Below are 24,866 nucleotides of genomic sequence, written 5' to 3'. Positions count from 1 at the left end.
ACATAGGGGTCCTCTGTCCGTCTTCACAGTCAGCAGTGGCCAGGCGAGTCCCACTTCATGACCCACCAACACCTTCTCTTCTGTGTTTCTCGTCCACTTTTGTCAAACATTGCCCTCCCCTCCATCCAAGATACTCTGTGTAAGCTCAGCTGAGTCAGAACCTTAATTTCACCTGCAACCTTAATCCCACCTTGCCATGTAACCCAGCGTTCGTGGGTTCCAGCATTAGGATGCGGATATCTTTGGGAGGTTATTGGTCTGCCTAACACGGGGCCATTTACTACTACAACAGGTAATTTCTTTAGTTGAGGCTTGTGATGAAACACACGGGCTGTTTTTGGTGTCTCCAGTGCATCCTGGCTGCATGGTAGAAGACATTTGTTTTAGGTTGGGAAGCAAGACTTGGGACCAAGGTTCTTATAAAAGTGACTTATCTAAGAAGTGTTGCCTGGAGAACTAGAGGTGGAGTGAGGAGATGGGACAGAGAAGAAGTAAGCCAAGCAAAGGTGTGATATCAGGCAGCACCTCAGAGAGCCTAGCATTGGCTCATTGATGTGGGGAAGGCTCTGGAAATAGTGCAAGGCATGCCTCAGGGCTGCACTGCCCCAACAGAGGACAAGAGGACCAGAGTAGAGATATACCACTCATTGGACAAGATGACCTTCCCCAAGTTGATCCCCTGGGATTTCCTGCTTGCTTCTACGTGGATAGATTCCAGTTGCCTGAGGGCATTCCCCCCACCTTTTAGAAGACCCAGCTTTGGGTTTTAGAGAGTGTAAGTATGGCCTGAGCCTGTGTGCACTACAATGGTAAAGGGACCCAAAGGGAAATGGGCAGAGTGCTGACGGTGTCTGCTACAGTGTGAACTGCTCCTGTCCATCTACTTACCTCCCCACATCATATTATACATTATGAAAATATATCCAAAGCAAGTAATGGTGCTGGCTCTTATCTGCTGATGGAAATGAGAGGCTACAAAAAAACAAAACAAAACTGTAGAATCCAGCTGCCTATCCATAGGCATTCATTTATTCATGGAATCTTTTAAAAATACCTCCCGCACATGTCACTCTTTGCCAGGTATGTTGTGGAAGAATAGTCCTTTCATTGAAGTTGTTGATATAAAGACGAATTGTTGAAACAGATTCGGATAAAAGTATGAGACACTAATGTTCAGTATTCCATAAAATGATTCCATCAGTAATACCTGTGCCTTGTCAAGATACAGATCCACCAGTAGGGTGCGTGAAAGCTTGGTGGCATCTTCAGGTCTAAGATAGCTATCTTCATACTTCGCCCAAGGGAGTTATGGTGAAGGCTAAATGCACGTGAGCACGGCAGACGTGGTGCTTAGCACAGTAACTGCTCACTAACATCTTAGCAGAACCCATGTCAGTCGAACCTTCGAGGGTGGCTCAAATTCAGCCTATATTTTGCATCGACAGAAATATATGTATATAGATCATTTAGGAGAAGTGATAGTAGTATTAAAGGAGATCAGAGGAGTTTGAAAGCCTTATTGTTTCTTTATACAAAATAGCATCAGGTGGTCATTACCTTTCAGTCACCAGTTATGTCACTAAAATGTAAATCCTGGGATTTCTAGAACTTGTTAGGTGTTTCTCATAATCAGGAAAAACAAGTCTGAGAAAAAAAAACTAAGACCAGCCCTTAATCCTGTGACCAAATGAATTATCTTCTATCAAGACTTAAAAAAAAATTATATATATAATATATATAGCCCATAAATTGTTTTAGCTTAGAATTAATTACATTCTAACTCTAAAGATTTAAAATTAAGCATAAATCCTGACTTTTTAGATGTCCTGCTCTGAAAAAATGATTTCATGATGGCTATGTTTTTGTGTTTATTTTTTAGTAGATATATCTTATTTTATATGTGTAGACACATTAAATTTAGAGCTGAATGTCATTTTAGCAACAAAATGAAGGATGAATAGACACAATGTATTTCCCTGAAGGAATTATTTAATGATATTTTAATTGTTAGAGACTGTACTACAGAGTGAGTTGTAAGGGGAGTCATTTTGGCCATTATGTAAAAATTGATGTCCCTGTATTTCTGTAATAAGCATCTGAGTGCCATGACCAAATGTATACTCAGTACCTTCCAACATGACTTAATCCTTGACCTGATGAGTTGACATTACTAATTGCTTAGGTCCTCTAGTTGTTTATGAAAAGAAATATATATATATATATATATATATATATATATATATATATATATATATATATGCCCTGGAAAGTAGAAAAAGAAACTTGGTAATAAGACCACCTTTTTTGAGTGTTTTGATTATTCGACCTCGTTTTAATAATATTCTATATGACATGGGAAAAGGCCTCAAAAGGGAAAATATATACATGGTGTAAAAAGACGGAGTCAATAATATTTGGGGGTACTTTCCAACTCTGAAGTCTTTTTAAAAGGTTTTCTTCCTTCAAGACATAGGTCAAGAGTTGAAAATATCTTGTTTGTGAGCTCAACGAGCTACCACGTTCATTATCCCCCTAATCTACGCCACTCTGTGAGTCACGCCGAACCTGATAGAACTCATGTACATCAGCTGTTTTGGAATTGAACTCTTAGACTTACCTATTCGTGAGCTCTTGATTTTTCTATGTGCTGCCAAAGTGAGCAATGATGTCTTGATTTTCAGAATCCAACCACAAATGTGTACTATTTTTCTTGGACTTTCTGGAAGACAATGAAAATCTAAATGTATTTTTAATTTAATATGACTAGAGATTGGATTTACTTTCCTCTGATCTGTATTGATGGTATTTTTTTTTTAATTCGGCAGTAAACGTCAGAGGAAACTAAATGAAGGCCCCCCAGGTGTTATTTTAAGAACCAGTGAAAAGAAGTGTTCTCTCCTAGGGGCGCCTGGGTGGCACAGCAGTTAAGCATCTGCCTTCGGCTCAGGGCGTAATCCCGGCGTTCTGGGATCGAGCCCCACATCAGGCTCCTCCGCTATGAGCCTGCTTCTTCCTCTCCCACTCCCCCTGCTTGTGTTCCCTCTCTCGCTGGCTGTCTCTATCTCTGTCGAATAAATAAATAAAATCTTAAAAAAAAAAAAAAGTGTTCTCTCCTTCGTATTTTCTTAAAGTCTTAAAAGGAGAAACTTACCAAATTTATATGCACAGTGGTTTGCTCTATTGCTTAGTGAAATTAAGAAACAACAGCTTTCCTTTATAACCGAGAAAGCTGGTGGAAAGAAGCATGGAAGAAACACACATCTGGGTCTAAATTGACTCCGGTTCCAGAAGGAAGCGGGAATCAGGATGCTTGTAAAGACCCTCCATGCTACTCTCTCTGGGTTGCTGAGTGAGTTGGCTCTTCTTGAAACATCTTGAAGTAGTTGGTAAGAAGTAGACGTGACCTAGTTTGAAACATCGCCTGCGTTAAGGACGAGGCAATAACCCAGAAGTGCCGTGTGGAATTAAGGCCTGTCATTAAGTTAACCTCAGCTCCGTCGCACAGAGCAGAGCACTCTGCAGGATTGCTCCGGAGGGGAGAATGGAGCCCTCGGCTCTTCTCTTAATTTCTCTTTGAAATCATCCAGAGAAGTGAATGTTCACGTTTATTCGTTTCTTTTAAGGCTTGTTTTTGAAATAGCAGTGAAATAAGTCCGCAAACTGTCCATTCACAAGTATCTAATGAAGGCCCTGCAGGTGTCCGGCCCTGAACCAGGCCTGTGGGAGATCTACAACACTCCTCAGATGACCTGTTTCTCGACTGGGGTTGCCGGACAGAACACAGAACGCCCAGCTGAATTTCAGTCTGAAGTTCAATCTCAGTGTCAGATAAATAATGAATGGTTCTTTTTTGTTTGTTCGTTTATTGTTAAGTACGTCCCATGTAATATTTGCTAAATCTGTATTCTTACTTGTTACATCTGACAACCCCCTTGCTCCAGAAACTCACAGGTTAGTGAGAGAAATAACTTACACATATTAAATCCTCAGGAAACAACATAAAATGGCATGTAAGTAAGATCTAACTTGTTTAGTTTATGTCAACACTTCCTCGTTTCCCCTTCTGTGGCATAAATCATCGACAGCCCTCGTGAGAACCATTAAGTCCTGCGTAAATTTTAAGTTATGGTATTTCCTGGTTATTTCTCCCATTTCTTTCAAGAAGGCAGATTGTAATAACACTTAATGAGAGTGTCTTTATTATAAGGATATCCTGAAGGAACTCTTGTCTCCATATTTTTAAATAAATTATTCAAAAACCTGGCAGTGATTCTAAGTAACAATTACTCGTACACCTGCCCTTGTCACGTTAATGCACGTGTGGCTGAGAAGTCTCGCGTTGTCTTTAATGTCATAGAGTATCTTGTCCTGACCCCCCACCCACAATAAGTGTGAATCAGAGTCGGAAAAGTATCCTGGGGAAGACCGGGTTTGAACCAGGTCCTGAAAGCATAGAGAGAATGCAGTCAAGTGGTGGAGTGTGAACATTTTGGGATAGAGACACAAGGCTGGTCGGCTCCCAGCCAGTGGGAAGACCAGAACAAGATGTTACCCAGGAGTAGCAATATCCTCTCCGCTTCCTCGAGCCATGACAAATCAATGGAAGGGCTCCTTCCAAAATCCTCTTTTGATGGAGCAATGCATTTGAGGCAAAGACCTAAAGCATGGGAGCAGGTGATGCTGCGGTCTTCTCTATCTGTTCTGCTGTATTTTGATTGCTCCATAACAGTTAAGAAACTGGATTTATAATGAAGCCTAAACAGTTAACTGAAATATTTTAAATTCTCAAATGGGTTTGCAAGTCTAAGGATGACATTTTTAAATAATGCCCGCTGAGCAGTGTGTGTCATTTGGGAAACTTTCTCCAACCAGCACAATGTCTCAAAATATTTACATGGTTACTAATAAGATTATTACATGTTTTTTTTTTCCAGAAATAATCTCTGTAAATAATCACTTGAACTTTTAAAATGGTGCTTCCTCTGGTGTGTCAATGTTTTAAATAAATTGTCTGGAAAATACTGAAAAGATCTTAAAAGTAGCAGCTGCTTGACTAACAGGATGACAACATTTTGGCAAAATTCTCTTTATTTAAGGTAATAAGACTCAGTCCCTGTGAGTCTATGAGCCGTAGATTCTCGTCACCAATGTGTCACTTTTCAGGGTTGCTTTTCAGGATCCTTTTCAGCCCCCAAATTCTGCTACTTACCACTTTAATCCCAGAGACCATAAATAAGATAGAAAATATGATCCGCCGTGTGGAACAGAGTATGGCTGGCGTGATCCGCAAGGCTGCATCAACGTGGAGGAATTTATCACGATAAAACTGAATGTATACAATAGAGCACAGACCTAGTTGTTGGCTCATATCTGGGTTCCAGTGGTGATTTGGGAACCTTTCATTTTTTTTTCAATTATGCACACATACAAATGTCAGCAAAAATATTTATATGCTTTTTTTTTTTTTTTCATTTTGGGGTGGGGGACAGATCAAGATGCAGAGAGCTGAATGCCCGCAGAGATCCTGGAACTAGTGTGGCGAGTGACCCCAAATGTGGAGTCTGGTTTTTCTGGTCCCATGTCGATCCCTTCTCATGCCATCTTTCTCTCATTAAGCAAAGATAATTTAAGATGTAAAAATATGCATTAGCACAATGAAATTATGCTAAGGAAGCCATGGATGTGCAAGGGGCTTGCTTTCAATCTCTCTGACAGCAGGTAAAATACCCTTGTGGAAAGCTTTTGAGTCTGTACATGCTGTTCAGAGCTCTCCGGCCCCTGGTGATGTCCACCGTCAGGACAGAAAAGCTCCCCTGTCCTTGTTCCATCTTTGAACAATGACCTGTCAACGATGCCTAGGTGTGCTTGGCGTAGAAGTTTGTCCAAATATCCCTGGCCAAGTGGATCATATTCTGCTCTGTCATGCGTAATGTGGCCTGTCGTTGCTCTTTCCGTGTACTATAAATAAGGAGGCAAAGAACAGTGAGTTATATCTCTTCTAATTGTGTTCACTGTGTCCTAAGCGTAAAGCCTGGCGCTGGCCCATTATACAGATTACTGTTTACTACTATAAAAAGCTGCCTTTTGAAATTATACATAATCCATAAATGGGATGTTTTTCTCTTCTCAGATAGCTGTTATGATACTAACGTGTCTCAAGTGAAATTTATATGAATTTTGCAGAAGAAGGATAATTTTAGAAAGTGTGTGATATGACCTTGGGAGGTCATCACGGGTCCCAAGGGGAAGTGTCTAGGAGCATAATCAAGGATTTACATTAGAGAAGTAGTAATCAGATTCTGGAAACCACATCATTTTCCTCAGCGTAAAATTTGGATACTCCTTTTGCCTACACCCTGTCACTTTCCAAGTAGGGCATAAAACTTCTGTAAAGGTTTCTGTCAAAGCAGACAAAGGAAATGCAACCACCTTATTTTTCCAAACTTATCTTCTTGGTTGGGAAAAGACTTTAGCTGACCTGCTGGCCATCTGAAGAAAGGGAGTTAATGGACACACCATTCATTTAGATATAAATTCCCCCAAAAGACTTGATTTGTCGTCCACACCAACAACACAACTCCCCTATATGGGTCATAGACAGCAGCGCCAAGGAGCTTGGCTTAGCTTTGGTTGATGGTTCCTTGTCTTCCGTCCTGTACTCACCACTTAGCACGTCTCAATGCCTTGGCTGTGCACCTTGGAAGCAAAATCAGAGTCACGCTGTGCCATGTGTTTATCGAGAAGGTGGCTCGAAACAGTCCTTAGAGGACTTGATTTTAGGTTCAAGACACCCATTCAGCAGAGCTCTGTTTTTTGTATTCTGTTCAGAATCTGCTCATTTCACATCAGTGTTTTGGGTTTTTTGGTTTATTTTCTTTTTAGAAAGATGGAGAGAAGAAGGGAGGAGGATCACCCTAGGAAAATCATATTAAGAAAATATTTTAGAGAAGCAGATATATCTTTAAATTGATGATTTAGAGCACACGGCACCGTGCCTAGCACATAGGAAATGCATAAAAAGATCAGCTATCGTAAGGCTGTTTTAACGATTTTGCTTGTTCGGCAGTGTGATGATGGCCTTTGTTGACAACCTGACCCAGGGGTATAGGACTTGTAAATGGCAAAAGTAGCGTATTTTGTGATTTTGTCTATTCTTATTAAACTCTTTCAGCAAAGATGGTAGTAATTCATACGTTAATCATTCTATTGCTTTGGCGCTGAGAGATATTTTAAGTATAACTCAGGAAGTTAGTTGCAGACAGATGATCTCTTTTGTGTGAGTCAATGGGAATGTTTTGATCCTCTCTAATTTTAGGCTTTCTCTAGATATAAATAGTGTGTTCTTGAGGATCAAGGTGAAATGCCTCCATGCTGGAGGTTCCTGGAGACTCTAAGCAGTGTAATTTGAGAGCTCACCGCTTTTATCCCATGCTAAGTCCTTTGGACCTCCTGTGATCTGGCTCCTGCCCTCCTTTCCAGCCTGATTATCTGTTCTTCCCTGGTTCTCACTGCAGTGCTCCGAACCACAGACATGTTTGTCGTTTGTCTGCTGTTTGTCAACCGTCTGCCTTTACTTAAAGGATCCTCTCTGCCATAAGTGCCTGCTCACTTCTCACCCAGCTCCACTCAGTGCCCCCTCTTACCTTTCTTTATCTCTTTGTTCTTGAAGACTCAGCCCCTCCATGATTTCTTCCAAGAACTCTGTGCCTCAAGGGCTCCCAGCAAGATGGCGCCGCTGCTGTCCTCTGTGTTCTGGCCAAGCCGTTGCATATTATCTTTTATTTATAATTAAATTGTATTATAAGTATCTGTGTCCTCTGCACTTACTTTTTCTCTTGTCCTCTGCTTAGATACACATTTTATGGATGAGAAGACTAAGGCCATGAGTATTTCAGGGGAAAGAATGACCCTAGGATTCTGGAGAATATGAGTCATTTCAACATACTTGGTGCTAGGGGTCCATGTACCTTGACGATTATCCATATCATCTTATGCTTTGTGTATATGGCTCTTTTTAACTCCTGGGGAGGCATGTTGATGGGGAGTTCTACTGATGCAGACTATTTACCTGCTTAATGACCATATTATGGATCTTGAAGAGTTACCTAGGCTCTTTTTGTCTTCTAAATGAGCTCCTGAGTGGTCTTCCCATATCATGTTTCTTCTCATCTACTACTTGACATTGATCTTCTTAAAGCTTCCCATCCTGTGCCTTGCAAGCCCATAAGTAAATCATTAAAAAGTGTGAATGTCACAGCCTCGGGTTCTCTGTCTGCTACAGTGTAGCTCCAGCCTGCCTTTCTGGCTGGGTCTTCCATATGCCCTCAATCCAACTTGGTTCCAGCAAAACTGACTTCTCAACACAGCGCCTCATCCACGCCGTCCCCTCTATTTAGGACACTCTTCCTTCTATCACTACAAAAACAAATTCTGTCCCTATTTTAAGCCCTGGCAAAACCTTTTTTGCATAATCACTCCTAAGGTTTCTACCTGCATGCAGTTTGTGGGATTTGTGGTTTTCTCCCCTTGTACTATAATTATTTTTGTGCTTCTCCCATAAGCTTCTGGAGTTTCAAATCTGCCCCTGCAACTTAACCATGAAGATAACATCTCCATTTAGTATCCTTTAGTGTAATAGTTATTCTTTTTAATTATAAGTAGCAAAGTCCACCTCACCCTAGGATGATTAAGAAGGGACCGTACTGGGTGGATAATGAACTATCCCACAGACTCAAGGTTCCTTGGTGCTCTCAAGAATGATAATGGGGCGCCTGGGTGGCTTAATCAGTTAAGTGTCTGCCTTTGGCTCAGGTCATGATCTCAGGGTTCTGGGATCGAGCCCCGCTTTGGGCTCCCAGCTCAGCAGAGTGTCTGCTTCTCTCTCTCATACTCTCGCTCTTGCTCTCTCAAATAAATAAATAAAATCTTAAAAAAAAAAAAAAGGAATGATAATTAACATCCAAGAAATGCATTCAAAACAAGTAGGATTCTCTTCATCTCAGCTTTGCTGCGCACATCTTTCAATCTTGCTGCACCTGTTTCCTCTGACTTTTCTATCCATTCCATGGCAATGGCTTAGCTGGAGCTCCCTCTTGTTCTGAGATACATGAGTCCTTGATTCGTAGTTCCCTCCAAACAGAATCTGATTGGCCACTTTGGTCAATGACCCCTGGCCCTCACCACTTAGCTCCAAGCAGCGAGGTCCAAACAGCTATGAGCATAAGAGCCTAGTGACAAGGAGAAGGGTGACAGAAGGTTTGCCTGGATGGGCTTGGAGCAGAGGAGATTATACAGAATCGAGTTATGGTGATCTGAGAAGACAGCCTAAAAATGTATCTATGATGGAGTTTTTGTGAGGATCATGTATGATAATTCGTGGCACCAAGAGGGTAGCATGGGGCACCTGAATTTGAATCTCTTCTGCCACTCATCGGCTTTATGGCCTTGGGAAAGTTGCTTAATCTCTCTGTACCTCAGTTTCTTTATCTGGCAAACTGGGCAAGTAGAATAGTAATTAAATGATAGTATTGTGAAGATGGAGTCAGTTCAAAAGTGTAAATCCCTTTTACAGAGATTGGCATACGGTGATCACTCAAATACTACTTACCGTTAAATGCAATTATTTGCATAGTTGCTGTTCTACCATTAGCATGAAATAAAGGTGTTTCTAACATCTCCTATTTGCCTTTATTAAACTATAAATTTCTTGGGAGGAAGGGCTATGCATTGTACTGTATCTGTCATAGTGTGGAAGGTGGTTTCTTACAGCTTTTAAACACAGTAATCGGATGGATGGATGGATGGATGGATGGATGGAAAGAAGGGCAGGGGGAGAGGGAGAGAAGAAGGATGGAGGGAAGGAGAATAAAGTGAATCTGTTAAATGCACTTTGAATTAAGAAAGAAGATGTGGCTGCTTTGTTCATAAAGGATATCAGCCCATCATCTTGAGGGCAGAATAAGGAAATACAACATTCGTCTAATGGAGTGATAACTGACTGTGTTCTGTGCTACAGATGGAAATGCTGGGTGATGATGACGGTCTGGTAGTGAGATAAAATAGATTTCTTAATTTGGTGATTAAGACTGAATATAGCAACTGGTGGTTGTGAGCCTCGTGTTGTCCCTACAAATAATGAAAACCACTAGATACCTTAATTAAGATTATTAAAAGTTCCATTAAGACATTATTTAATTAGCAGGCTATTTGCTGTGTGATCTCTAAAAGTCTATCAAATGGTGCGATGCTTTATTAAAGTATAGATTATGTTTATTGAGCATTTTCTTTTGAGCCATTTCAGGTGTGGTTAGAGTCTGCAAAAGAGGTATTGTTGAATCACGAAGTAATTAACTGTTGGGTAGATTCCATGTGTGTTACTGCTGAGAAAATATTAATTAAGGATGTGGGCCTGATGGGGTTGTCAGCCCTGGGGTGGTAGATGCATAAAATCACAAGAGTGGTAGAGAGTGGTAGGGTGGTGGGTTTTTTAATACAGCGGTGGATTTGGGATTAGGTGAAAGTCAATTCAAGTTTAGGCTGTCACCCCATTAGAAGGTCAAGGCAAATACACAGAATAACACCCTTTGAGCACAGCTGCAGAACAAGCAAGGGTAGATATTAGCTTTTTCCAAGAGCAGGAAGATGGTTTGGTTAGTGGAAGGTACACGGACACTGGGAACAGAAAAAATCTAATTTAAAGTTCAGATCTGTCACTTTTTAACAGTATGATTCCAAGAAGCTCCTTGAATTTCCCTGGATTTCTGTTCTTTCATCTGTTTGGAAGGAGGCAAACTTCTTCTGTAAAGAGTCAGATAACAACTACCCTAGGCTTTGCGTATCATGTATGCGCCCTATTGCATACTCTTTGCTTTATTGTTTTCGGTGGTTGTTGTTTTTTTAATTTATTTTTATTTATTTATTTATTTATAAAAGATTGTATTTATTTATTTGAGAGAGAGGCAGCGAGACAGGGAACAGAAGCAGGGGGAGTGAGAGAGGGAGAAGCAGGCTTCCTGCTGACCAGGGATCCCGATGTGGGACTTGATCCCAGAACGCTGGGATCATGACCTGAGCTGAAGGCAGGTGCTTAACGACTGAGCCACCCAGACACTCTCTGTTGTTTTTTTTTTAAACAATTTTAATAATATAGAAACCATTCATACCTTGGGAACTGTACAAACAGACTGCTGGCTGGTGTTGGCCTGGGGTCATTATTTCCTGACCCCATATGATTGCATTATTAAGAAATTTTCCTTTTGAAGCAGCACTCAATGATTGTTGGTTCCCTCAAATCTAAACATTTACAGCCTTCTGCAGCTACTCCTGTCCCATCGGTGCTAGCCTCATTTTGTTTCCTGTGCCTTTTGTGCCCGGGGTTTCAGCCACTGTGAGTTACTTGCTGTTCCCTGCACACAAAACTTACTCACACCTTTTCACAGGCTGCTCCTTGTGATATGACCACCTCTTTTTCTCAGTTAACCCATTTCTCAAAGCACATCAGTTCTTATCTGAGGTTGCATCTCTTCCCTTAGTTTTCCAGACCCTCTCTGGCAATAAATCCGTGCCCCAGAGCCCCCCTGTCTTCCAGTCAGGGTTGGGACATTCCCATGTGATTCTAAGCCACTCTGTTTACACCTCTGATCACCTTTGATACCCTGATGACCCTGCATGATAACTGTCAATGGCCTGCCTTGCTAAGTTGTTAACTCTTGGAGGACAAGAATTTTGTTCTTTACCCACTTGTATCCAACACCTAGGACAGCACCATGCTCAAAGTCTATACTCAGAAACTTTATTCAGGGTTGCCAGATAAAATATAAGACACAGTTATTTCTTTTTTAAATGAAGTATAGTTGATACACAGTGTTACATAAATTTCAGGTGAATGACATGGTGATTTGGCAAGTTTATACCTTATGCTGCGCTCACCACAAGTGTAGCTCGCGTTTGCCACCATGCGACACTATTACAGGGCCATTGAATATATTCCCTGTGTTGTGCCTTTCATCCCTGTGACTTAATCATTCCATAACTTGAGGCCTGTATCTTCTACTCCTCTTCCCTCATCGACCCAACCCCCAGTCCCAAACCCTCTGGCAACCACCAGTTTGTTCTCTGTGTTTGTGGGTCTATTTCTGCTTTGTTTTGTTTTAGATTCAACATATGAATGAAACCGTATACTATTGGTCTTTCTCTGACTAATTTCACTAAGCATAATACCCTATGGGTCCATCCATGTTGTTGTAAATGGCAAGATCTCATTCTTTTTTATGGCTGAGTAATATTCCATCATATATACACACGGCATCTTCTTTATGCATTCATCTGTTGAAGGACATGTGGGCTGCTTCCATACCTTGGCAATTGTAAATAATGCTGCAATAAACATAGGGGTGCATATATCCTTTCAAATTAGTGTTTTCATTTTCTTTGGGTAAGCCAGTAGTGAAATCATTGGATCATACTGTATTTGTATTTTTAATATTTTAAGGAGCCTCCGTAGAGTTTTGCATCAGTGGCTGCATCAATTTATATTCTTGCCAGCAGTGCCTAAGGGTTCCTTTTTCTCCACATCCTTACTGACATTTGCTGTTTGTCTTTTTGCTATTCTGTCTGATGTAAGGTGATACTATGTCTACTAGCTATTCTGACTGGTATAAGGTGATAACTCATTGCATTTCCTTAACGATCAGTGATGTTAAGTGTCATTTCAAGTGTCTGTTGGACATCTGTATGTCTTCTTTGGAAAAATGTCTGTTCAGGTCCTCTGTCCATTTTTTTAATTGGATTGTTTGAGGGTTTTTTTTGTTTGTTTGGTTTTGGGTTTTTTTGGTGTTGAGCTAAGTTCTTTATCTATTTTGGATATTAATCCCTTATCAGATATACCATTTGCAAATATCTTCTCCCATTCACTAGGTTGTCTTTTTGTTTTGTTGTTTCCTTCACTTGCAAAAGCCTTTTATTTTGGTGTAGTCCCAATAGTTTATTATTTTTGCTTTTGTTTCCCTTGCCTCAGGAGACATATCCATAAATATATTGCTAAGACCAGTGTCTAAGAGATTACTGCCTATGTTTTCTTTTAGGAGTTTTATGGTTTCAGGTTTCACATTTAGGTCTTTAATCCATTTTGAGTTCATCTTTGTGTATGGTGTAAGAAAGTGGTCCAGTTTCATTCTTTTGCATGTAGCTGTCTAGTTTTTCCAGCACCATTTGTAAAAGAGACTGTCTTTTTCCCCATTGGATATTCTTGCCTCCTTGGTTGTACATTAATTCACCATATAAGTGCAAGTTTATTGCTGGGCTCTCTTCTCTTCCACTGACCTATGTGTCTGTTTTTATGTCTGTACCATTCTGTTTTGGTTATTATAGATTTGTAGTATATCTTGAAATCTGGGATTGTGATACCTCCAGTTTTGTTTTTCTTTCTTAAAATTGCTTTGGCTATTCAGGGTCTTTTGTGGTCCCATACAAATTTTAGTATCATTCTACTTCTGTGAAAAATGATATTGGTATTTTGATAGAGGGTGCAATGAATCTATAGACTGCTTTGGATAGTATGGTCATTTTAAGGATACTAATTCTTGTAGTCTATAAGCATGAAATATCTTTTGCATTGTTTGTGTTGTCTTCACTTTCCTTCATCAGTGTTTTATAGATTTCAGAGAACCAATATTTCACCTTCTTGGTGAGTTTGTTCCTAGGTATTTTATTCTTCTTTGTCCTAATTGTAAATGGGATTGTTTTCTTAATTTCTCTTTCTGCTGCTTTGTTATTAGTGTATAGAAATGAAAGATTTCTGTGTATTGATTTTGTATCCTGCAACTTTTCTGAATTCATTCATTAATTCTAATAGTTTTTGATGAATACTTTAGAGATTTCTCTGTATACTATCATGTCATCCTCAAATAGGGACAGTTTTACTTCTTCCTTGCAGTTTAGACGCCTGTTATGTCTTTTTCTTATCTGATTGCTATGGCTAGGACTTGACTACTATGTTGAATAAGGATAATAAGAATGAACATCCTTGTTTTGTTTCTGATCTTGGAGGACAAGCTCTCAGTTTTACAGCATTATGTATGATATTAACTGTGAATTATTATACATGCCCTTTGTTATGTTGAGGTGTACTCCCTCTAAACCTACTTTGAAAGTTAAAAATCTTAAACAGATGTTAAATTTTGTCAAATGCTTTTTCTGCATCTGCTGAAGTTATCATATGATTTTTGTCCTTTATTTTTTAACGTAGTGTATCACATTCACTGATTTACAGATTGAACCATTTTTCCATCCCTGGGAAAAAATCCCACTTTATCACGTTGACTGATCCTTTTCATGTCTCGTTGAATCTGATTTGCTATTATTTTGTTGAGGACTTTTGCATCTGTGTTCATAGGAACATTGACCTGTAGTTCTTTGTTTGATTGGTGTGTATATATGCTTACAGTATCTTTGGTTTCGGTATCAGGGTAATGCTGGCCTCACAGAATATATTTGGAAACTTTCCTATTTCTTCTGGTTTTTTGGAATAGTTTGAGGAGAATGGGAATTAACTCTTCTTTAAATATTTGGGATTCACGGGTAAATTCTCCCTCTGGTTCTGGACTTCTGTTTGTTGGGAGTTTTTTGATTACTGAATCAGTTTTATTACTAGAAATCAATCTGTTCGGATTTTCTTTTCTTCTTGATTCAGTTTTGAAAGACTGTACCTTTCTAGAAGTTTATCCAACTTTTCTAGGTTGTCCAATCCTTTGGCATATAATTTTCACAGTAGTCTCTTATAATCCTTTGTCTTCTGTGATGTCAGTTGTTACTTCTCTTTCATATCTGATTTTTTTTTTAAATTTGGGTCCTCTCTCTTTTTTTCTTCTTGATGAGTCTACAGGTTTATCTGTTTTGTTTACTTTTTCAAAGAACCAGCTCTTGGTTTTATTGATCTTTTTAAAATTTTTTTATTTGTGTTTCATTTATTTCCACTTTGATCTTTATTATTTTTTTTAATATTTTATTTATTTATTTGACAGAGAGAGACAGCCAGCGAGAGAGGGAACACAAGCAGGGGGAGTGGGAGAGGAGGAAGCAGGCTCCCAGCAGAGGAGCCTGACATGGGGCTGGATCCCAGGAATCCAGGATCACGCCCTGAGCCGAAGGCAGATGCTTAACGACTGCGCCACACAGGCACCCCTGATCTTTATTATTTCTTTCCTCCTACTATCTTTGGGCTTTGTATCCTTTTTCTAGTTCCTTTGGATATAAGGTTAGATTGATTGTTTGAGATTTTTTTGTTTGTTTCTTTCTTGAGGTCAGCCTGTATCACTATAAATTTTCCTCTTAAAACTACTTTTGATGTGTCTGAAAGATTTTAGATCATTGCAAGACACCAGTTAAATTTGAATTTTAGATAATACTTTTCTACTATAAGTATGCTATTATATGAGGCATTCTTATACTAAAAAAAATATATTATCTGAAATTTAAATTGGATGCTCTGTAATTTTATTTGCTAAATCTGGCAACCCTACTTTATGAGTGAGTGAATGAATGGATGAATGAAAGTCATTTTTTTTCTGTATTGCAAGGAACCATTTTCACTAATTCTTGCAAGTTTCAGATTAAAGAGTCAGCCGTAGTTGCAAATTTCATCAGTGTGATCTGAAATCCTTGACTGCACATTGAAGGCATGTTTTATATTATTAACAGAGAGATTTAGTCACTATGAAGAGATAACCATTAGTCCTTGAGACACTTTTCAGATTAATAGAAGAGGCATGAAAGTTATGATGATTTACCAGAGGTAAACAAGAATATAGAGAATCTATTGGGGTTAGACATGTTATAATAATAATGAAATCATACTAGTACTGTCTAATGGTTACTGAGTAATCAGTATGTCAGACACTAACCCAGGTGCTTTTGTACATGTAATTATTTATTCTTCATAAGATCAGCCCTGTTAAACAGTTTTATTTTCCCAAGAAAATTGAGAAGTGGGGAACTTGAGTTCTTCTTCTAGGTTACACAGCTAATTAGTGGCACATCTGGTATTTGAACCTAGATGAAGTAACTTTTGTTGAATCTGCTCTTCTAATGACAATGCTCTGCTCTTAATGCAAAGATTTACCATGGACTATGTAAACACGGTTAGTGCACCTTGTGTGATCATATGATGAAAAATCATTACAGAGAGAAAATTTATTTTCCAATTACGTGTAGAAATATTAAATATACAATCTCAAAGAAGTGTTAAATATAGGTGTTAACTATTACATACATATACATATGGATATCCGTATGAAATGTTCGATACATACACCTACAATTGCTAGCTTAACATTTTAAGAGGCCCATAATGCCACCCTAACAGGGGTTAAGGGTGCTAAGATGCAGATGTCCCTGCTGAAAAAAATACCGTCCTTAGTTTGTTATCTGATTCCTGTAATTGCTGCCAATGAACGCAGGGCAAAAGGCAGTGCTGTAAACGACACGGGAGGATACTGTGTCCAACGTTCTTCCTGTTCCACCTGCTATGCTAGTACGCCTTCAGTGTGATCAGATGAGGCCAACATAAATTAGCTTGGGTCCTGCTCACAGGGGATGCCCATGGGGTGAGGGTTGAAAGGCAACCCACAGATGGACAACAGCTAGCCCACAGTCAGCACAGACAAGACCCTGAGGAGAGTAAGACCTCACTAGCCTCTCTACCCAGATATTGCTTGTAAGAGTCAATTTCTACTATTTCATGTATTTACTTTAAAAATATATTTATTTTATGATAGGCAATTCAAGTATACAATATAAAACTCAAAAGCTACAAAAGTAATTTTCCCTCCTTTTTTTGTCCTTTAATCACGTACTCTCTTCCCTGGATGTAATCACTTTTTCTAATTCCTCCCATGGTCTTTTCACTTAAGATATCCTGGAGATCATGTACATATATATTTTCTCTATTTTATTTTATTTTTTATTTTTTTATTATGTTCAATTAGCCAACATACAGTACATCATTAGTTTTTGATGTAGTGTTCAACGATTCATTAGTTGCATATAACACCCAGTGCTCATCACCACATGTGCCTTCCTTAATACCCATCACCCGGTTACCCTTTCCCCACACCCCCTCCATTCTGTAACCCTCAGTTTGTTTCCCAAAGTCTAGAGCACAGAGGACCATAGCGTAAGGGAGGGAAAACAGAATGGGAAGAAATCAGAGAGACAGTTATTTTGATAGTTTCTTTTAAAAATAACCCCTTGTATTGTTGTAGAAAATGTTTAATCCCACATTGATGGATGTCTAAATTATTTTCAGTGTTGTTATTACAATGTTGTAGTAATAGTTAATGCCATTGTTTTCCGGAAGTGTGAGTACTTATGTGAGAATAATCACAAGAAAAAAGTTAATACATGGTGCTGAATTGTTATGCAAAGCTGAACTGTCTACAAAAAAGGTTACACTAGATTTTATTTCCAACAATAGTGTATTCACAAGGCCTTTGCATTTCTCGCACTGTGTTTTGTGGCCTATTTTTATGTTTAAAAGCTGTTTCTGGGGCGCCTGGGTGGCACAGCGGTTAAGCGTCTGCCTTCAGCTGAGGGCGTGATCCCAGTGTTCTGGGATCGAGCCCCACATCAGGCTCCTCCGCTATGAGCCTGCTTCTTCCTCTCCCACTTCCCCTGCTTGTGTTCCCTCTCTCGCTGGCTGTCTCTATCTCTGTCAAATAAATAAATAAATAATCTTTAAAAAAAAAAAAAGCTGTTTCTTACTTGTCTATGAAGTGTTTATATAATTTGCTCATTTTTTAATTGAGGTGTTATTTTTTATATTCTTATTGACTTGTGTAAACTTTTTACATATTAAAGAAATTAGTTCTCAATTACTTAGATATTTAAACTGTATAATATTTTAAAACTATTTAAAATCATATACATAACTTAAAGTTGCTGGGCAGGGAAGGCAAGTCTAATATATTAAAATTCTTGGTAAAAATTGATCAATATATTCAATGAATCCAATATCCTGTTTTCTTTTCCTAACCAACACCAACTGTTTTGCTTGTATGCAGGGGTTTCACTTCAGCACTTTTTACTCAAATTGGTCTTGTATAAGCAGAGCCACGAGTTTCCTTTCTTCACCAATTAAGTTGTTTCTTCTGTTTATCTGTGATTCAAAGCTGATCTTCAATTTGGTTAAAATCATAGCATGTTAGATGAACTGGACTCTAAAATTACTTAAGAATGTTGTTTAAAAAGCTAGCTCTGTATTCAAATAATGCAAGATAGGAAATATTTGATGAGCAAGAATCAAAAAGAAAAGGGAAAGATATTTTATAGCTGTCTCTATCTTAAAATTCTAAAAGTAATAATAATAAATGAAATTTCTAGATATTTCTCTTCCCTGAAAGAGCCCTATTAAAATCTCAATTTTAATTTTTAAGTATCAAAATGATTTTATGAAGATTTATTACATTTTCTTGACCCCTGATTGTGAATATATTATTTCAAGTGAACGTGTCTAATTTCCATGTGAAAATACATTTTTTAGTCACAGATAAACATGACTAATATGAAAATCTATGCCATAATATGCCACTGACATATTCAGATAGTGGATCACAATTACAGGCTTATCATGTCCTTTTCTATCTAAAGTAATATCCTTGGATTCAGGATGAATTGTCTCAGGAGCATTGAAAACCATGATAATTGGAACTTTTGAAGTGTCCACATTGCTAAAACTAATTACAGAGGAGAACAGAACAGTGATTTCAGTCACTGTTTCGTATGTGGATAATGAAACAGAGAATGGGGCACTTCCTCAAGGTCACGTACTAAGTTGGCAATAGTACAAGAAATGAGACACTCTCCTGACATGGTGCCTCGAATTCTTTACATAAGAGGACCCAAACCCAGCTTGAAGGCACTTTAGATAAAGTCCTTTGAAATATGTGCCCACACAACTTAACATTCGTTTCAAACAAGCATCAGTTAGGATTTATGAGTACATCAGTTCTAGCCATCATTCTAATATACTTCTGTTTCTGCTACTTTAAAGATAGGGAAAACTAAAGAATTATTTTTCAGCTCCGTGGAAGACATGAAGAAAAAAAGACCAATGTATTATTTTATTCTTTAAAATACTTAGGACCTGGGGTGCCTGGGGGGCTCAGTCAGTTAAGCATCCACCTTCAGCTCAGGTCATGATCTCAGGGTCCTGGGATCGAGTCCCACGTCAGGCTCACCACTTAATGGGGAGTCAGCTTCTCCCTCTGCTTCTGCCCATCCCCCTGCTCATGGATGTGCACTCTCTCTCTCTGTGTCTCTCTCAAATAAATAAAATCTTTAAAAAAAATACTTACAATATGTGAGACATATATAAAATAATATGTTGGTTAATATCTTCTCCCACAATGCAAACTTTCTTTGGCCCATCAAATTACAAAATTACATGTATCACTGTCTGAAAAGTAAAACCAACACCAGGTTTATTTTGATCAGATTATTTTATGAAGTATGGTTCAGAGAAGAGAAGCATGGAGTTAAGAGGAAAGTGAGTGCTGATTTGAGTAAAGGAACAAACATTTATTGTATTGTACTCCAGGGTTGACTTTTTAAAAAAAAAATTTAATAGAGGAAAAATTTTCCTTCTCTTTTATTCCCTCTTAAATTAAAATACCTCTAAATCATTCAGAAACAGACCAAATGGGCCCCTAAGAAAACCATGGCAATGTAATATCTAAATCTATGCTTCCAAACAACTAATAAAATAATAACAATAAACAAAAGTGAACTCTTCCTTCTGTCCATAAAATACGCTCCGGGAAGACATTTTTTTAAATTTGTAAGACTTTGCCAAAGAGTTTACTATTCAAAGGTAGAGTATGAAGTAAATACTAGGAATTTCCTCAGTGGTTCTTTTCATACCCTAGCTATAATGGAATTTACAGAGAACTCTCTTTAATGTGTAGATAGAAGAGCAAAAGCCATCAGTCATATGAACATTCAGATGAATGTATGCATTCAAATATGGAATATGGAAGCAGCATGGCTTACTTTTGACACTCACTTCAGCTAGTGTCACAAAGGGAGCAGCACAACGGAAAAGAAATAGCAGTATCTGTTCCTCTGCAATTGCTTTCTCTCCCCAGTAATTCCATGTATTAGGTTGAACCATATGAAATTGACAATAACTATGCAAAAGTGCCAATTTCATTCGGTTCAGTCTAATAAATATCTGTGTTCATTGTCATTGAAACGTGCCATAGAATACAAAGTTCATATGTCACATAAAAGATTGCTTATACCATCAACGCAACAGAAGTCATAGGAAAAAACCATGTGAAAATGGAATTCTTCCAAATCCATCACTCTTATTTATTGTGACCTTCCATGGGCATAGATTGAAGAGGATTTGCATCCTCTGACGAAGAGAATTAATACAGTGAATGGAAATAGCCACCAGTGTTGCCAGGAAGAATAAACTTTGGAGTTACTTTATGGATCAACTTGGAATTGTTCTGCCTAGAGAAATATCCTCTTTGGGGTAGTGTCATGAGTCCCTACTCTTGATGAGAGGCAGAGACCGCTTTGGTTAGACTCCAACTCTAGTGCACTAGAGTTGACCAGGAGTTGGTCTATATTCTTGATAACATAGTAATTTTTATGCATTTGTTTTTGTCATTACTCCTGCATTCTGCATTGGAAGATTCTATAAGGTGGAGGTCATATTTTCTCTTTAGATGTATACTTAAATATATCAATGAGTATAAAGCAACATCTGCTTTCATAAGTGAAAAGGCCACCAGTGTTCTAAAATTACTCATCTGATTCGTTTGTTGAAGGGCACCTCGGCTCCTTCCACAGCTTGGCTATTGTGGACAATGCTGCTATGAACATTGGGGTGCATATGGCCCTTCTCTTCACTATGTCTGTATCTTTGGGGTAAATACCCAGTAGTGTGATTGCTGGGTCATAGGGTAGCTCAATTTTTAACTTTTTGAGGGACCTCCACACTGTTTTCCAAACTGGCTGTACCAACTTGCATTCCCACCAACAGTGTAAGAGGGTTCCCCTTTCTCCACATCCTCTCCAGCAGTTGTTGTTTCTTGCCTTGTCAACTTTTGCCATTCTAACTGGTGTTAGGTGGTATCTCAGTATGGTTTTGATTTGAATTTCCTTGATGGCTAATGATGTTGAACATTTTTTCATGTGTCTGTTAGCCATTCATATGTCTTCATTGGAAAAGTGTCTATTCATATCTTCTGCCCATTTTTTGATTTATTTGTTTTTTGGGTGTTGAGTTTGAGAAGTTCTTTATAGATCTTGGATATCAGCCCTTTCTCTGAAGTGTCATTTGCAAATATCCTCTCCCATTCCATGGGTTGTCTCTTTGTTTTATTGACTGTTTCCTTTGCTGTGCAGAAGCTTTTTATCTTGATGAAGTCCCACAAGTTCATTTTTGCTTTTCTTTCCCTTGTCTTTGGAGATGTGTCATGAAAGAAGTTGCTGTGGCTGATGTCGGAGAGGTTACTGCCTATGTTCTCCTCTATGATTTTGATGAATTCCTGTCTCACATCAACCATTTAGAGTTTATCTTTGTCTATGGTGTGGGAGAATGGTCGAGTTTCTTTCTTCTGTATATAGTTGTCCAATTTTCCCAGCACCATTTATTGAAAAGACTGTCTTTTTTCCATTGGATGTTTTTTCCTGCTTTGTTGAAGATTAGTTGACCACAGAGTTGAGGGTCCATTTCTGCAGTCTCTGTTCTGTTCCACTGATCTATGTGTCAGCCATCAGAAGGGATAATTACCCAACATTTGCATCAACATGGATGGAACCGGTGGAGATTATGCTAAGTGAAATAAGTCAAACAAAGAAAGACAATTATCATATGGTTTCACTTATTTATGGAACATAAGGAATAGCAGGGAGATCATTAGAAGAAAGAAGGGAAAAATGAAGGGAAGGGGGAAACAGATGGGGAGATGAAGCATGGAAGACTATGGACTCCAGGAAACAAACAGGGTTTTAGAGGGGAGGTGCGTAGGGGGATGGGCTAGCCCTGTGAAGGGTATTAAGGAGGGCACGTATTGCATGGAGCAAAACATGAATCATGGAACACTACATCAAAAGCTAATGATGTACTGTATGGTGACTAACATATCATAATTTTTTTTAAATGCTCTGCAAAAAAAAAAAAAGAAAGAAAGAAAAAGAAAACATTTCATCATATCACAAGACTAGTTTGACATAGTCAACTAAATTTCCTATCTCTACATGTGGAAAGAATGCCCAGATCAGGGGCGCCTGGGTGGCACAGCGGTTAAGCGTCTGCCTTCGGCTCAGGGCGTGATCCCAGCATTATGGGATCGAGCCCCACATCAGGCTCCTCCGCTATGAGCCTGCTGCTTCCTCTCCCACTCCCCCTGCTTGTGTTCCCTCTCTCACTGGCTGTCTCTATCTCTGTCGAATAAATAAATAAAATCTTTAAAAAAAAAAAAAAAAAGAATGCCCAGATCAGTGCACAGACATCTGGCAAAATCTCAAAGTGTGATTATTCTCTTAGACAATGTGTGAAGAGCCTTTACACATCTGTCTGCTCCACTATAGTATGGATATGCCCAGACAATAATGGTCTTTTTAATAGTCAATACCTTACTCATATTAACTGCTTCATAAATATTTGTTGAAATGTTTTTAAAAAAAAGTACTCATCTGAAATGATTTCCTTGATACTTCATGATAGCATACAAAATGTTTCCTTTAATTCAGCTTGAGCTTTCCAACTAATTTTTAAGATTTTATGTATTAGGTAAAGGGAAAAAAGTTCACTTAGTTAATCTCTTTTTAGAGATTTTATGTATTTATCTGGGAGAGAGAGAGAGAGCGCGAGCGCATGAACGTGAGCGGGGGACGGGCAGAGGGAGGGAATCTAAGCAGACTCCCCCCTGAGTGCAGAGCCTGATGCTCCTGACCCATGAGATCATGACCGGAGCCAAAATCAGGAGTTGGAAACTCAACAGACTGAGCCACGCAGGTGCCTCTCAGTCAATCTCTTTTTTAAAAAATGAATCCTTAGGGCAGCCCCCAGGCACTGAATGATGTGGCCTTGCCCTCCAGTCTGGCTTCTGCTGGCCCCTGCCTTCTTTTCCTCAATCCTGGAATTCCAGCCTTCTTTGTTTTACAATAAGGGATTTCCTTTTTTGTTTTACAATAAGCTGTTTCCTTCTTTGTTTTACAACATGCTATTTCCTACCTCAGGGCTCCTACCTATGTTTTACTTGCTTCCTAGAAAATACAGCTCCTGGCTCATGTTGCTAACAAATCCTTCCGGTCTTACTGTTTAACGTCCTCAACAAGGTTGTCTATCCTCTGAATTGCCAAGTGAGGTCCTCCCTTATTATAGCTCTGATGGTGTGCCCTTTGATCGGCGTTTTCGAATACATGCTTGCATACTGATTTAACTTCTGTCCCCACTAGACCACAAGATTCAGGCACGCAGAATATAGTAGCCCCCAGCAAGTATTTGTTAAAATAATTATTGCCTTGTTATGATTATATTCACGAAACATGTGAATACTTAAGAATAATAAAGTGTTTGAAGGACATTTGCCAAAGTGTTACCCGTAGTTATATCTTGGTAGATGCCTTCATAGTATTTTTCTATTTTTCTCTCTTTTTTTGTTTATTTTTTTCTGTAATCAATATGTAGACATATTTCTTAGGTGGATTTTTTTTTTTTTACCTTTATAAATGCTACTAAAAGATCATGGAAATTTGCACGAGTGAACGTTTGAACTGGGATGGAGGGTTCTTGGCAATGCCATCTCCCTGCGCACAGGCATGAAGATAACAGCCAGCGTCTTTCAAGGAGACTGTCACGAGTACAGTGGTTGGTCTCTATAGCACCTGAAAAGGTGATAGGTCAAGGAGCACAGGACCTCCAACCCTAAATGACAATGCAGAAACTTTTCGTTCCTGGATGTTTCCTTTGAAAGCTCTCATGCAAAGAGTTGACACAGCTAGATTTAAATTTGAAAATGTGCAACAAAGTGAGACGTGGATGGGAAGCGGGAGAGTATGGGAGCACGGAGGCCAGTTATGAGGCCAGAATCAGCATTCCTGGTTGGAATGGTGATGGCCCACATGGAGCAGTAGCTCTAGGAAAGTGCAGGAAGGAGAGGAACAAGAGAGAAGGCAGGGATAGAGGCAGTCTGAGCAAACCTATGCAGTGACGGAGAGAGCAAAGAATGAATTTAATCTTTTGCACCTAGGCAAGTGTAAGAATGGTGATGTCATTGACCCAAAGGGTGATGTCATAGGGTGCCCAAAGAAAACCAAGGTTTTGTGGTTAAGAGGAAGCGAGTTGGGTTTGAATTAGAAATTACAGTGTAATATTCAGAGGCAGTCGTCTAGGAGGAGAGAGGTAAGGGCTAAAATAAAGTCTTCCGAGTCAGTATAAAGCCAAAGTTGATACCATAAGATGATGTGAGATTTCCCCAGTGAGGTAAGTCAGAGCAAAAAAAAAAAAAAAAAAAAAAAAAAAGCAGAAGGCCAGAAACAAAATTTTGAGGAACACCTATATTTTAGTGAACTAAGGTACAGGATTCAGGAAACTAAATTGAGAAGGTGCTGTCAGAAAGAATTAGAAGACTGATGTATTATAGACACGTAGGGACGGAGTTTCCAGAGAGAAAGCGGAAAGGGTCACATGTTTCTGAGATGTCCTAGAGGACCCTAAAGTGATGATCTGATGCTGACAGCTCAAACTGACTGATTGCTTCCTCTCTGCCAGCCCTGGTCAGAAGACAGTACTTATTCAGTGCGTCGATCCATTTTACAGAGCATGGGAGGTGTGAATCATGTCAGAGTAACTT

The 24,866-nt window shown here is 39.0% G+C and overlaps 1 protein-coding gene across 2 annotated transcripts in view; it reads left to right on the top strand.

Moving 5' to 3' along the window:
• Positions 1-24,866, top strand: part of PRKG1 (protein kinase cGMP-dependent 1) — a 1,185,830-nt gene that overhangs the window by 1,017,927 nt on the left and 143,037 nt on the right. The window lies entirely within an intron of this gene.

The sequence above is a fragment of the Ursus arctos genome, unplaced genomic scaffold (assembly GCF_023065955.2).
Source record: "Ursus arctos isolate Adak ecotype North America unplaced genomic scaffold, UrsArc2.0 scaffold_7, whole genome shotgun sequence".
Lineage (NCBI taxonomy): Eukaryota > Metazoa > Chordata > Mammalia > Carnivora > Ursidae > Ursus > Ursus arctos.
Note: the sequence above shows the minus strand (reverse complement) of the source record. Positions and strands in the feature narration are given on the sequence as shown.